The sequence below is a fragment of the Mesoplodon densirostris genome, chromosome 3, assembly GCF_025265405.1.
Source record: "Mesoplodon densirostris isolate mMesDen1 chromosome 3, mMesDen1 primary haplotype, whole genome shotgun sequence".
Taxonomy (NCBI): domain Eukaryota; kingdom Metazoa; phylum Chordata; class Mammalia; order Artiodactyla; family Ziphiidae; genus Mesoplodon; species Mesoplodon densirostris.
Window position 1 is genome coordinate 47,304,501 of NC_082663.1, and position 16,530 is coordinate 47,321,030.

Below are 16,530 nucleotides of genomic sequence, written 5' to 3' on the forward strand. Positions count from 1 at the left end.
AAGGAATAAAGACTCAGTCCAGTGAGGGAGACAAGCATGTTAACAAATATAAAACAAAATGATCGGTAAGTGATGCAGATTTCAAAAAAGAATGGGCTTTAAAGGCTTTGGATTTCTAATCTCACTATAGGCTGTCCTCAGTATCCACAGTTTTCACATTCCTGGATTAAGTCAACTGTGGATCAGAAGTATTCACCCCGGGCTTCCCTGGTGGCACAGTGGTTGAGAGTCCGCCTGCTGATGAAGGGGACGCGGGTTCGTGCCCCGGTCCGGGAGGATCCCACATGCCGTGGAGCGGCTGGGCCTGTGAGCCATGGTCGCTGAGCCTGCGCGTCCAGAGCCTGTGCTCCGCATCGGGAGAGGCCACAACAGTGAGAGTCCCGCGTACCACACACACACAAAAAAAGTATTCACCCAAAAATGTCCAGAAAGTTCCAAAGAGCAAAACTTGAATTTGCTTCACACTGGCAGCTATTTACATAGCATTTAGATTGTATTAGTTATTATAAGTAATCTAGAGATGATTTAAAGTGTAGGGAGGATGTTAGGTTATATGCAAATACTACACGATTTTATATAAGGGAATTGAGCATCCACACATTTTGCTGAGGGGTGTCCTGGTACCAATCACCTGCAGATATTGAGGGACAACTGTCTCTGCTCTTGAGCCACTTACTCAAGTCTTCTCAGCCTCAGTTTCCTTCTCTGTAAAGAAGGAAACTACCTTGCTAATCTGATAGATAAGAATCGGCTAAAGGGCCAGGCGCTCGTTAAACTGCAGTTATTATGATTGTTATCTTCTGGAGTTATGGAAGTTTTCAACATTTCAACTTGGTCTGGGAGAGTAAGTAAAGTTTATCAGACAGAAAAAGGTTGTTAGGGTGTTCTACAGACAAGGAACAAAGTGCAAAGTCGAGTGGCTGGAATTAAAATGGTTTCTTGGAGAAATGGACGGATGATCAGTGCAGCTGGAGCATAATGTTATATAACTAACTGCCTTTCTACCTCTTCTTTCAACTGATAAACAAAGGAAAGCATTCTAAAAACTAACTTAAATCCTTCTTTCTCCTTATCTCTTCTCCATTCCCCATACCATTGAAACACAGACCTCTTTTATAATAACCCAGTGTTAAGAGACTTGGCATATCAAGATTAGCAGATTTTACAGCATTGGATAAAACAGAGAAAGAAAAGTTAACAGCAAATATATTCCATGTGAGAGTTTGGATGCTCCAGCAGGTCCAGAATATGCAATTAAAGGACCAAAAATTGGTCCAGGAATATTTCAGTGGTGCTTCTACCATCATCCTAATCATTGTTTTCTACCTTAATAAAAACCCATCCCTTATCACATATACTATTTGTGGATTCTGCTCCAAGACAGGAGGTTCATTTTTTTATCCAACAGGGAAACCCTCTCCTTCTTCCCTGGGAAATTCCTGGGAAATCACGAAAACAGCAGTCGCTGCAACACAGGGCACACTTGCACAAGCCTCTGGTCCATGGTGCTGGAGTGACTCACACTTCCAGATGGCCTTGTTAGGTTAGCCTTCATCCAGATTCCACTCTTGGCACCATTAACCTGATCTGGCATTGTCTCAATAAATAACTTTCTCTGTTATAAGGACTGGGGCTTTTACCCTTCTGAGAATAAATGTCCAATATTTTGCTGGGGTGAATGAGGCACTGTCACACCGCTCCATAGAACATATGATGGGATCTGCACGTCTAACTGCTTCTTAAACAGTTGTAGACTTTACACAACTTTCTTAGGTACTGGGTATGGCTGATTTTTGTCTTTTTGTTGTTTGACACTATTAGTGGGATGGCTTTTTCTGCTTTCCCCAATGCTAGCATAGGATTCAGCTTTCACTGTTTACTAAGGCAGTTACCACTTGACCATTTGTTTTGAGCTTACAAAAATTTTGTTGTTGTTACTCCTTTCCCACTTTCTTTGTCATTGTGGTTTATGCTTATGGTTTTCAGAAGGTAGAGGTGTTAAATGAATGTGTTAATTGCTCTATCTTTATCCAGACATCCCAATTTTTTTTTAACTATTCTAACTTGTCATTTATATATTTTCTTTTGTGAATTGTCTGAACACGTCTCTGATGATTTAACATCAAAGCTTTTGTGTTTTCCTTACTTATTTGCATGAGCTCTTTGTTACTGTATTAACCCCTGACCTCTAATATCTTTAGTTCAACTGATCTCAAAGCTCACTGAATTATCTGTGGTACCTGTGGTTTAGAACATACACAGGTCATGTATTGCTTAGATGGAACAGTTGTAATGAAACTTACTATGAATATTTCACCAAAATACATGTTTGTAAAATCATATAAAGAATAACCTTCTATCACTAGGCTTTACCCTTATAACAGGCAAATATTGACCTTTAACTGTATTAATTCAATACAGTTCCATGGAACATTTGGGATGTATGAAGCACCACATCCTGGAGAGTATAAATTTCAAGGGTCTGAGTCCCTTCCTTGCAGGATTTTTCAGGAGAAGACAGATCAATAAATAATTATAAAGGAATGAAGGTTCATGTATATCAGAAGCACAAAGCTGAGGACAACTCCCTTGATCTGTGAGTTGAGGGAAACTGGGGAAGACTTTGGCGCTAAAGAGGTGGATCTTGAAAGATGAGTGGTGGTTTTGCCAGGCTGCAAAGGTGACAAAAGCCTTCCCAGGCTGAAATAAGAGAATGTGCACAATGTCGCAGATGTAAAACAATGTGTATTTAGGGAATGGTGAGAAGTCTTTGGGGGGGTTGTTGAAGGTATAGAATATAACAAGTTGACACTAGACAGGATTTTAGAATGAGAGTCTAGCCTAACCCCCTTAATTTTACAGACTGGAAATCAGTCCTAGAGAAGTTACAAGTTGCCAAGATTCTCCTCTCAGTGACAGAAATAGGACTAGGACATTATGTTCTGATATTTTTTAGGCGTTTTTTATCATATCACACAGTTCCTTACGTCTCATTGTAGATACAGATTATTTTCCTGAGAGCAAGTATAAAAAGAACTGATCAGAAGATCTAGGAGGCACAATTAGCATACAATTCTAATCTATTGCTAGTGGGTCCTTTGTAATGCTTTGTTGAAAAGGATTGTGAGGTCTACAGAAATAGCACAATTTCTTAATTATGTATATCTATGATGGGTACAGGATGAGGGAAATGTCACACAATGATTCTCCTTGTATAGGAACGATGTAATGGGGAACAAGAAATGGAAAATAAGAAAGAAAAGAGTACACCACATATAATTTATGACTAATCTCATTTTGGCTTAGTTTATCTTATCAAATTGATTCTTTTGAAAAAGTCATTAAATGTTGGGTTAGATTACCTGAAACCTCTCCCTTTTCAAATCATTTCTTGTTTTAGTTTGCTCTTTGGGACAGTGGATAGGCTTACTATTTGCTATGAGATTATGCAGAACTATTCTTTAATCACCTTGATTGCTTTCAAATAGAAAGTGTTATTTTTTTAAACTTTCAAATTGTGGGTATGTACATTTGTTGCAAAGGAAACTCATTCTGTCAGATTTTGTTTATCTTCTGGCTTAAGTAATTAGGTATTTATTAATATACTGCATTTCTTATAAATAAAAAAATCACAGATTTTCTTCAAACATTTGCTTATTTGGAATCAGGTACAAAGAAAAAAATTTTCTATCATATGGAATTATTTCAAAATCTATTATTACTTCTTACAAATATAGAGCATACAAGAGATTCTCACCATTTTTCTAAGATGAACATTAGGAAGACATAAAAGTTACCTTTTATTTTAGAATACTATTTTATTTTTTCTAAACATTTCCCACAACCTATTTTTTATCCATATTTTTCAGTTATAAATATCTGTTTGTAGTCTTTAAAGACCCATACCATTTTTTTCTATGTGATTTAACCTAAAATGACATTCTCTGTAAATGAGGTAACTTATTTCTCCATTTTTCTATTTCCTGATGCTTGGCAGTCCTAAATGCCATTGCATGTCCTTCCAGAAAGCACTTTCCAAGAATTGTACTTTCCTTTGGAGCTCTGGAGCAACCTGCTGAAAATTCTTGGAGTAAACCAGAAGGAAGGCTAAAGAGACAAAAGAAAACTAGAGCTTCCCTAAAGTTAATCAAACAGAATCCCCTGGCTCACTTTCACAATCAATGTAAACTAAAATGGCCACTTCACAACAGTAATTTCTATTCTACACAGTACATGCTTCACACTTTTATAAATAGGAAAACAACACATTTCTCCAGCTGGAAGTGGAGCTTCTTGGCAAATAAAAGAAAAACTTATTCCCATTAGTAAAACACTGGAGCTTAAATCTAGAGAACAAGTACTTTAAAAATCTAACAGAAAAAGTCTCTTATTTGTACTCTGTGTAAGCAATTAGGTTTGAGAATATTCCTGTATAATCGCAGAAAATACCAGCTAGACTGTTTAAAGTCTTCAGTGACAATAAGAGACACAGAAAAAAAATAAGCTAACTCCCCCAACAATGCAAATATGGAAGCTAAGGAGCACCTGGTGACCATAAATGCATACCTTTACGAGTCTGACAATTTACATACAGTTCACAATTAGCAAGTTTGATAAATATGATTATGACTTTCAAGTTGAAACAAATACTCTTTCCTAGGAGCAAAGAATTGTTATTGAACACATGGTATTAATTTTCTTGCCAACTTATGCTTATAAAACTGAATCAGTGCTTAGCCTTAAAAATGCCAAATAGGGCCTCCCTGGTGGCGCAAGTGGTTGAGAGTCCGCCTGCCGATGCAGGGGATACGGGTTCGTGCCCCGGTCTGGGAGGATCCCATATGCCGCGGAGCGGCTGGGCCCGTGGGCCATGGCCGCTGAGCCTGCGCGTCCGGAGCCTGCGCGTCCGGAGCCTGTGCTCCGCAACGGGGGAGGCCGCAGCAGTGAGAGGCCCGCATACCGCAAAAAAAAAAAAAAAAAAAAAAAAAAAAAAGCCAAATAACTCAGATTTTAGAATCATACATACCAGCTAATCTGCTCTGTTTCTCCCCACCTTGTCATTTCCCTCTTCTAAAACTCAAACAAGATAGTATGATTGACACAAATAAAAGCAAAAGTCATATCTTTCTTACCGCTATATGGTCTTATCTACAACGCAGCATTTCTATATTTTACAAAAGATACCATAATTTGAAGCGATAATATAACCCAAAGTACTAATCTACAACATATGTATTAGGTGAAACATACTATGATTGCTGGAGTTGTCACCAATATGAAAACAAGCTAACAACTAAATATAGGTTTATTTCCAATCTGGTGTTAAGAGCTAGAATTTTAAATATAATAAAAGTTGGGTTCAAAACTGCATGACTATTGGTCAAGTTATTTAACGTCTCAGGTTTCTTATTTGTAAAGTTGTGATAGTTTTTATAGGGCTCTTCTGAGTATTAAAAAGGTGTTATATACAAAACTCTTAGCATAATGTCTACATAAAGTTAACAGTTAACAAAACGATAACTAATGCTGGCTAGCTGTTAGAGAACTGAAGTTTTAAATAAATGAAGGAGTTGTCCTTAAGGTGCATTCAATGCAACCATGATTTTTAACAATTCTTTTTTGTCACTTTGCTTTTCTAGGGGAAAAATTTCCCCCATTGTTCTCCCATTTGTTTTGAATTGTACAAGAGAGTTGTAGGCAGCTGGAGCAGTTACGCCATACTGTACATGCGCTAAGTCCGACAGCTGATTTTCAAGATTTGGCAAGAATTCCCAATAACTTATTGTCTCAGACACACCTGAGGGCTACCATGTGCCTAGGATCAGTCACTTGCACTAGGAGACTGCCTCAGGGCTAGGACAGGAGACTCGGAGATGGCAACGGCCAAGAGCCTGCCCTCCCACCCATCAGACATCTGCCCCTCCCCCACCCTGAGGCAGCCACGTTCCACCTGTAGGTCAGAGGAGGTGCTCTTTCTTGCACAAGAAGAACAAAGCCCAAAACCATCTTGGTAGCGTGGGTTTTTACCCAAACTTCTTAGCAGCCCTGAATTCCAAAAAATATTCTACAGCAGAGTTGCTGTTTCCTGAGTGAGCATCTGTATCTTCTGTGGAGTTTGATGAGACCTTGGGGATGAATATTCTGCCCTCCAGAAATATCTGATTCTATTTCCTTTAACCTCTTCTTCTCATGTCCATCTCCCTACTTGTCGTCTTTCTTTCCATCTTTATAACTAGTTCACAGATTTAAAAATCAATGCAACAAACAAGCGTGCACAACAATGCTCACTGCAGTACATACTGCCTGTAATACAAAAAACGTCCATCAATAGGAATATAATTAAATAAGAAATTTGACATACATGGTATATGGTGATTTAAGAATATTGGTATAGATTTATATGTACTGGAATGTAATAATACATATTCTCCAAAACATATCAAATACAGAAGTCAGTCTTAGAAAAAAGCATGTGTAGTATATCACTTTTGATTTTAAACATTTCCACAATTCAAATAACTGAATATTCAGCTAAAAATTCTGGAAGGTTACACCAAATTGTATCCATCGTTAAGTGGTTCCTTCAAGGAAAGCAAGCCTAAAGGAGCATGGAGGAGGACTTTCCCATATTCCACAACGTTTTAAGTATTTTATGACATAAAAGTACTTATTTATTACTTATGTAATAAAACTATACATTAAAAGACAATCTCATGGTAGAAATATTAGGAAATACAGAAGTAGAGAAAATAAAGAAAAAGCACATATATTTCTACAACCCAATGTTCATTACTATTCAAAGTTAATATTTTTTCTATACATATATGCACACAGTAAATTTTTAAGCATAACTGGGTCTCATCTCATTGACCTAATATTCTAAAATGTTTGAAATATTGATAAAAGTTGATTTCTGTAAAGAAGCAGTATTAGGAACTGTTGACTAAAGTAGGCTGTGGCTTCTTTCTGTACAACTTAAAGCTCAGCTGAAAACATGATGCATGGATGGTGCTATAGTCTCACACACACACACACACACACACACACACACACATACTCACGTGTTTTCTATGTTCCCCATCCCAATTGGGTTAGGGAAGCTGAAGACTGCCTGGAAGACTGCATTGTCTCAAGCTACTGACCTAATTCCCAGCGTTTCAGGCAATTTCCTGCATGACCTCAGAATGTGTCATTGTAAATTCCTTAATAAGACAGCAGTTGCACATTTTGGAATGTGGATTCTGATACGTGGTTCAAGTCAATGTTATGGACGCTCCACTGGACCTCTGTGGGCCTCAGTTTCCTCATCTCTAAACTGACCTCTACAGTCCCTTCCAGTGTAAACAGTCTGTAATTTACTAAAAACCACAAAGAATCATGCGGAACTGTCCACCACAATATAGCCGGCTCTGAGTTCTTAAACTAATCCTCAAAGCTGAACTTCCTGCAAAAATGACTTCACTCCTTCACGGTGTGGGATTTATCTCCATTCTCTAGGATGCTCACCAGATGGTGAAGGAGTGTATCTCTCCATCTACCAACATTTTCGTATTGTTTTTTGCAGTTCATTACCTAAAGTTGTTAAAAACAAAAACAAAAAACAAAAATACCAACCCTGTAAAAGCGAGTAGTCACCTGAAAAGGTGGCTTTCTCCTTAGGAAAAACAGGGGTAAAACAGGGGTCCTAGACAGCTATCATGTGAGAGCAATGATACAGACGATCCCTGGTTTTGATCTTCTTTGAAGTTTGTTGAAAACAAACTTGAATCTATACCAATCTTGACAGGCATGGAAGTCAGATTCACAAAGAGGAAATGTGAAGCTTCCCCAATGTTATGTTTAATCTTATAATACAATCATGAAACTCATTATAATTCAAGATCTGTACTATTAATATGAAGGAGATAGTATATAAATTTATAATCTTACCCCCAATATAATTATGTAAAATCTTAAAAATAAAATTATAGCCTGATACTATCTGTCGTTTTTGAAGGAGCAGAATAACAAAAGTTTTCATCCACATCCCAAGAAGTTTATGTGCTAGATATTTTTAATGAGACAGTGATAGATTAATTTCAAGTAAATATTGATACTCAAATTATTGATTATTTTTATTGAAACTTTATAGGAAAATGAGGAGAAAGCATAGTCCTACCATCTCCAAGGATAATTCATGTTTTTAAATGCTTCCAGGTTATCCATAATATGAAAACTCATTTATGTCTTATTTGAAAAAAACTTAAGTCATCCAAATAGATGGTGGGAGCCAATTATGGCTTAAACAATATTTTATAAAAACTAGAAAATTGTTGAGAAAAATGACTAGAGTATCCATCATTGGTGTTCCCTATGTCAGAAGGGAAAGTTGAATGCTGTCCTATCTTTAAGGAATAGTAATTTCCTGCTATTCAGTTTTGCTTTTTATACGTATGTATACAGGATAAGAAGCAGAAAAATAGGTCTGTTTTTAGCAGTCATGTATAAATTGTATTCAATATCAATTTCAAATTGTTTTGCTATCAAATATTCTGAGTCTTTTGGGCAAAAAGAAATCAGGTAAGAAAATTGGATTTATTTATCTGACCTATCTATTAAATTCAATCCTCTTGTATGTACTTCCTCTACTTTTGTCCATATGGTTATACAATTATCACTGGATAGCTGAATTACTAAACAGTTTTATGTATCTTTTCCTCAAAATCAAATTATTCTACAATGGTCCCTTATAGTATAAAATTGAATCCACGATCTTTTTCCTACCATTCAACAATGTCCATGATGCATCCCAGCATGCTTATTAGAAAGTTGACAGTAAAATAAAACTCCTAGTACAACAGGAATAGAAGAAGTGTTCCTTATCATGCTAGTGAATAGCTTTCATTCAATATCTATAATTAACAATGAAGCAAATCAGAAACAAGCGAAGGCTACCCACTGTCTCCAATTATTTAATGCTGCTCAGAAAATTCTAACCTAGGTAATTAAATAAGAAAACCAAATACAAAGTACAAAATGTTTGAAAGGAGGGTACAAAATTATATTTTCAGATGGTAATTCTGTAACTCAAAATTTCAGGACAACCAACTAAAATATATAAGAAAGGTAGAACATTTTGATTTATAAGAAAGGCAGAGGGCTTCCCTGGTGGCACAGTGGTTGAGAACCCGCCTGCCGATGCAGGGGACACGGGTTCGTGCCCCGGTCCGGGAAGATCCCACATGCCGCGGAGCGGCTGGGCCCGTGAGCCATGGCCGCTGAGCCTGCGCGTCCGGAGCCTGTGCTCCGCAACAGGAGAGGCCACAACAGTGAGAGGCCCGCGTACCACAAAAAAAAAAAAAAAAAAAAGAAAGGCAGAACATTATAAAATGCATATAGTACACGATAGGCTTTCTATATACCAGTAATAACCAGTTAGAAGATAGAGAAAGTATCCCATTTACAATAGCATAAAACATACAAAATATCTAGAAATAAATTTAATAAAAGATATTAAAGTCTTGTATAAATAATACTATAAAACTTCACTGAAGGACATTAAAAAAAACTAGAAAAATATACATATATCTAATTTCCTGGATGGGAAGACTCAATATTATAAAGACAGATTAATCTATAACTTTAAGGCAATTAACTTTGCTTTAAATGTTAAAAGGTTCTTAACTATGCAATTTGATTTATGATACCTACTTTTTTCTTGAAGACATTGTTTTTGGAACTCTGTGACAACTCTTTCTAATTTAGGCTGCCTGCTTTCTAGGCCTATTTCACTGTTGTCATCCTGGGATTTATTTTTGTAAGACAGCTGGGTTGTTTCCAGTGCTCTTTGTATCCTAGGTGAACTGTGTAGAATTCTTGTTGTTTTGTTATGCTTGAATGTATATTTGAGCAATATATATATTTTTTTCATTAGGAAGGATCTATAGGAAGTAAACTTGTAAACTTGAGCCCATATATGTTTTTTTTCAGTTTTAATTTCTTTTTTTTTTAAACATCTTTATTGGAGTGTAAAGCCCATATATGTCTAAATGCATCTTTAGTTTGTCCCAACACTTGATAGTTTAGCTATCAACTTAGGGCTCTGCTTAATCTTCCTCAGAACTTTGAAACATTGCCTAGTCTGTCCCAGCTTCCAGCTTTGCTGATGAGAAGTCTGATACCTTTGAAAGATCCTTTGTTGTTCTCTAGAACCTTTTAGGATCAATTTCTCATCCTTGGAATTCCAAAATTTTATCAGCATGTGTCTCAGTTTGTTTTTTTTTCCCCTGTTGGGCATTGGATGAACCTTTCAATTTGAGGACCTGAATCACTCCTCATGTCAAGGGGTTTTGTTTGTTTGTTTGTTTTTTCCAATTATTTTTTTCCTGTTTCTTCTCACTTCCCTACTCCCATCTCACTCTTCCTATCTCTTTTCTACCATATTTTGTATCCCTCTCTTTTTGTTCTACATTCTGTGAGATTTTGTTTGACTATTCAGTCTCCAAGCACACTCAGTCTTTTAACCAATCTTCCTATTTTTTTCAGCATCCTGCTCCTATTTCACAGAAACCTGAGCACACTTAATGAATGTACTCTTCCCCTAATCTCTGAAAATTTAATATCTTAAGGGTTTTTTCCTATACCTTTTATCATCTCTGTTTCTTCTGGAAACAGAAGACAAATTTTCTTTAGAAAAATACATTTGTTTTGTTCACTCATTAGTTTCTTTTTGTTCTTGCTATTGGTTTTCTTCAAATGCCTCGTGATCCTTTGTTGACTGTGAATATTTATAATTTAAGAACTAGGAGTTTCTCCGGAGTTTTATAAGTAGTTGTGTAGCACTTGTAAACTACTTAATTAGCAACTTAATGCAATTTCAATCAAAATTCTAGTAGGATTTTTTGGGGAGGGCTTCACAAATTGATTATAAAATTAATTTCTATAATTTTTAAAGTAATATTTATAAATTAGCAAGACCAAGTGGGAATAACTGGAAAATTGTGAAAAATAAGATTAATTAAGAGGGCACATGTTCTCCCAGATACTAAAATGTATTTTTTTATACATAGTAATTATACCATGGTGCTTTTTATATAGGAACAGGCTATAAAGATTAAAAACAGAACCAGCCATCCTTAAAATTAGTAAAATAGAGAAACGACATCTCAAGCCAATAAGGAAACTATGGATTATTTAATAAATAGTGTTCTGAAAATCTAGGAAACCTAGGTAAAGACTATCAGAGCCCTGACTTACAATAAAATATATTCCATAATTATTAAAAATTTAAACATGTAATGTAAATCCATAAAGGACTGAAGTAAAACATAGGTATGTATATTGGGGTAGGAAAAGACTTGCTAAGGATATATCAAATATATCTATATACTTTAATATATTTATATATAGGCTATATATAAACAGTTTAAAACTTCTGTTTATTAAAATAAAGTATCCATAAATGGGAAAATATAAATGAGGCTGGGATGGTAGGAGAACAAAGAATAAAATATTCAGAGATACTTAAAAACAATCTTGTATATATAAAATCATTCTGACTTTTGCAAGGGCATCTATACAGGAGAGTAAAAAATAAACAAGTTAATGAAGAATGAACTCTTACTGTCCCCATTTTACACGTGAGAAAACTGAGGCTCAGAGGTTACATAACTTGCTGAGGATCACATAGCTAAAAGTGGGGAGCTGGGATTTGAACCTAAGGAGTTCGGTTTCAGAGCCCATCTTTCAGCCCTGTGCTGTCCTGCCTACTCCAGCCAACCCTCTTGTACACATTTTACATCTCTTATAAGACTGCTTATAATGTCTCCCAGCCCAGAATCCATACCTCTTCCTTTCTTTCTGCCCTATCTATTCCATTTGTTTTTCCATAGCCAGTTCAATTACCTTCTCCACACAGGTTTTCTAACAATTCAGACCTTCTTGGAATTCTCTCCTACCCTGGATTTGGGAACCACTCTCCTGATTTTCTGCCTACTTCTCAGTCACTCTTTTTCAATCTCTTTATTGGATTCATCTTTCTCTACACTTCTTTTCTCGCCCTACTCATTGCCCCTGTGAGTAAATTACCCCCCAAACTGCAATATCTACCTACTTATGTTCTGAAAACTACAGTTTAAATTGCTCTTCCACATTCCAGAAATCTCCACCTGAATGTGCACAGACACCTCACACTCTGTATGTCCAACACTGGTACTTATTCTGTCTGCTACCTTGCTATGGAGAGATCTCTTACTGAGATACCACAATCACTCACCCAGTTACTGAAGCCAGAAATCCAAGCATGCTCCTTGAGTCCTCTCTATCTCAAGTCCAAACCCCTGGACATCACTAAGTTCTGACTGTTTTACTTCATAAATAACTATTGGATTTATTTGTTCTCTTCTGAATTCCCTTAGTTCAAGTCCTCTTTGTTTCGTGTGTGATTATTGCAGTTTTCCTGGTGCCTGTCTTTCCCCTATTCACCCTGATTCTATCTCCATATCAGCATTTCTCAAATTTAAGAGGTCACAGATTTCTAAGTACACTTTACAACTCTCAGAGGCTGTCTATATGAGAAATTTTGTAGCTAAAAGTTACACACCTTGACAATTCCAATGCACTCAATAGGTGTTTGTTAAATGGATCAATGACCTCTATCTGTATTTATCTTTCTTTTTTCTACTGCAACTCATTCATTCATTCATTCATTCATTCACTAATAATCATTTATTTGTTAGTGTGAGTGAACACAAAGTTGAATTAGACATCATCCTGGCCCCTATAGAGCATATTTTTTTCTCTAATCATTTAGTCATGTAGGTCTTAGCTTCAAAAGAATAGCAAGAACTCATCAAAATATCTTCTCTGTTCCTCACAGTTCTTAGACCATTGTAGAAATTCAATTTATATTTGTGGAATAGGCTCATTTTGCCTTTAGACGATGCCTATTAATGTATACTTACATCAGAAGACCCTGCTGCGTGGAAACCCCCAGTGTTATACTTCAAGCAATTGTGGCAACTTATAGATTTTCTGGTGTAAATGTACTAAGTGGGCTGGAGGATGGAATTATGAGCTCAGAAAAGAAACAGAGGCTGTGCATGATTTCAGGTTATCAGCTTAGCTCTGAGGGTGATATGGTTTCATCAAGATAAATAGACTAATCTGTATTGAGTTCTAGTCAACATTATGTATTAGTTTTACAATGTTTAGGGATTTTTTAGGGATTAATTATTCTATATTTATAGATGAAGAAATCAAAGCTATTAATCTAGGTTGATAGGTATGATTACAAAAATCACTTTTAGTTCTGGCAGCTCTACCTCTTATTTCTGGTAACATGTTATTGCTCTTTAAGAGTAAATAGTCAGAAAAGATTGCAACAGAGCTAACATTTATTGAGCACTTATATTGGATAAGCTCAATTTTTAGCACTTTTTTTTTTTTTTTTTGCAGTACACGGGCCTCTCACTGTTGTGGTCTCTCCTGTTGCGGGGCACAGGCTCCGGACACGCAGGTTCAGTGGCCATGGCTCGCGCCCAGCCACTCAGCGGCATGTGGGATCTTCCCGGACCCGTGTCCCCTGCATCAGCAGGCGGACTCTCAACCACTACGCCACCAGGGAAGCCCTTTAGCACCTTTATAGGTATTAATTCATTGAATCCTCACAACAACTCTTATTATACCCATTTTATTGCTGGAGAAACTGAGGCATAGAGAGCCTTAGTGATTTGCCCAGGGTAACTCAGCTAGTTAGCGTGGAACTGGAATTTAAGCACAGATAATCTGTACTTTTAACAATTGTACTGTGCTGCCTATAAAAGCAGTACTAGATGGATCGTTACAAAACCAGGTCTTTAATCTTGAATTTGCCATATAAATAACAGTGAAATAAATTTAAGGATATCATTTGATTATTTGAGTTTCACTGTCCTTGCACTCCTTACAGCCTATGAGGAGAAGCCTTTATATAGTCTCTTATAAACTGAAAAGTGTCATAAATTCAAGGATTTTTTTTTACAGTACATTAAATCATTTTAAAGAGTCTGAAAAAAAAGAGTCTTCGAGAAAAGTCCACATGAAGGCAGAAGATGAGGTGAGACACCAGCATGGAATGTTTAAGCTCCCACTAAACATATTAAGCTACATGTTTTATTGCTAAACCCAAGGGAGAGATTCGACAGGAGGAGGGTAGGAAGCAAGAAGGTAGGAAGCCTGGCTATTTAGAGAGGAATATAAATTATTTTCTTGATCAGTTTAAGAATGTTAACAATTACTATAGGATAAGCAGAGTTCAAGGGGTTTCGAGAAGGAGTTAAACTATAAAAATACAATCAAATTGTTAAAAATTATCAGAAACATCTATAAAATCATATATAGTTTCATCATATATATTTCTTTAAAAAAATTCATGTTCTAGGTAATTGGTATTAGCAATCGGGTGATGAACACTGCTCATGTTTTATGCATAGAACAATTGGTGCCATGTCTAATGCATTTGGCATTAGCCTAGGAGTTAAAAAACCTGAGTTCTGTGCACAACTTGGGCCCATGTCAATAAAGAAGCAGCCATTTCCCTCTGGGGAGATCTGTCTCCTCCAGTGACAAGGAGCGTGTTAATGCCCTGGCCACCTCTCTGTCTCAAAAGGATGTTCTAAAGATTGGTAAGACAATGAAAAGTTCTTTAAACTCTTTACAAGATAAGCCATACACAGACATACTGGCCTGAGAAGCACTACTACCATCTCTTTTATACACAAGAGCAACAATAAGGAAAAATATCTCAAAGGCAGTCCCAAATTATAAAAATGTTGAGAAGGGATGCAAAGTATTATAGGATAGGAAACAAGATCAGTGACACTGAATCCAAACTAATATTTGCATTCTATATACTGTGGATTCTCAGAAGTTTCCATCATTGAGTCCTCTAGAGTATTATTAGCCTTTCTCATTTACAGGTTGTGGCACATACTGTATCTACAGGGCCTTTGGTTTCCTAAAAGGTGCTTGAAAATGCCTTTTAGGAAACACTTGTCATGAGGAAGCATAACAACAACAAAAAGAAAGTTCGAATATCCACTAAACATCTGAAAGAGCACTCACTCTCATTAGTAATCAGGGAAATGCAATGATCTCATTATAAAATCTCCATATTTGAAACAAATTAGAAAGTCTGACAATACAATGTGTTTTTTGGCTAAGATGTGGAGCTACAGGAATTCTCATACACTTTTTAGGCACTTTATCAAATACTTTCCCCTTACATAGCAAGGTTAAAGACATGCATGACCCAAGATTCCATTTCTTGGTATATTCCCCCACAGAAATGCATGCTAATAAGCACTAAGATACATGTAAATGAAAATCCATAATATCTTTATTCATAATATTTTCCAACTGGAAACTGCCCAACTTCCTAACAAGAGAAGATTGGACAAATATATTGTGGTTACTTTATACGACAGAACACGATATAGTCATGAAAATGTGTGGTCCTCAGCTACATGCAATATTGATGAATATTACCAGTATAACATGTGTAAAAGAAGCAAAACATAAAAGTACCCACAAGATGAGCTTATTTACATAAATTAAAAAAACAAACTAAATTGAACTCCTTTGTTTTGGGATGAATGCATAAGTGGTAAACCATACCATAAAGACAAGCAGGAAAAGAAAAAATTAGGACAGTAGTTATCTCTTTGGAGATAGGAAACAGAAATAGGGTGCTTCAGAGGGATGATTAAAATAGGTGTTTACTTTAAAATTATTGGTTAAACTTAACACTTATGTTTTATGTACTTTTATAAATGTTTTTTATAGTTCATGATTTAAAAATTTACAAAGATACTATGAAGCTATGGTAATCAAGGCGTGTGGTATTGGAGAAGGAACAAATAGATCAATGGAACAGAACAGAGAGCTCCCAAATAGATCCATATAAATACAGTCAACTGATCTTTGACAAAGAAGCATGATCTTCAACAAAGGCAATACAATGGAGGAAAGATGTTATTTTCAATAAGTGGCACTGGAACAACTAGACATTGCAAAAAAATAAAAATAATAATAATCTAGACACAGACCTTATAAAATTAACTTCACAAAAAATAACTCAAAATGGGTAACAGACCTAAATGTAAAACACAAACTATAAAATTCCTAGAACATAACATAGGAGAAAAACATGACCTTGGGTTTCATCATGACTTTTTAGATACAACACTAAAGGCATAATCCATGAGAGAAATAATCAATAATCTAGACTTCATTAAAATTTAAAATTTCTCCTCTGTGAAAGACAATGTTAAGAGAATGAGAAGACAAGCCACAGACTGGGGAGAAAATATTTGCAAATGACATATCTGATAAAGAACTGTCATTCAGAATATACAAAGAAATCTTAAAACTCAACAGTAAGAAAACAAGTAAGTTGATTAAAAAATAGGCGAATTCCTTAAGAGGCACATTTCATAAGCACACGAAAAGTGGCTCCAAATATGTCATCAGGGAAATGCAAGTTAAAACAATGAGATACCACTACACACCTAT

The 16,530-nt window shown here is 36.0% G+C and overlaps 1 protein-coding gene across 3 annotated transcripts in view; it reads right to left on the minus strand.

The window, feature by feature from the left end:
• The window catches only part of PDE4D (phosphodiesterase 4D), a 578,516-nt gene that overhangs the window by 86,642 nt on the left and 475,344 nt on the right, over positions 1-16,530 (minus strand). The window lies entirely within an intron of this gene.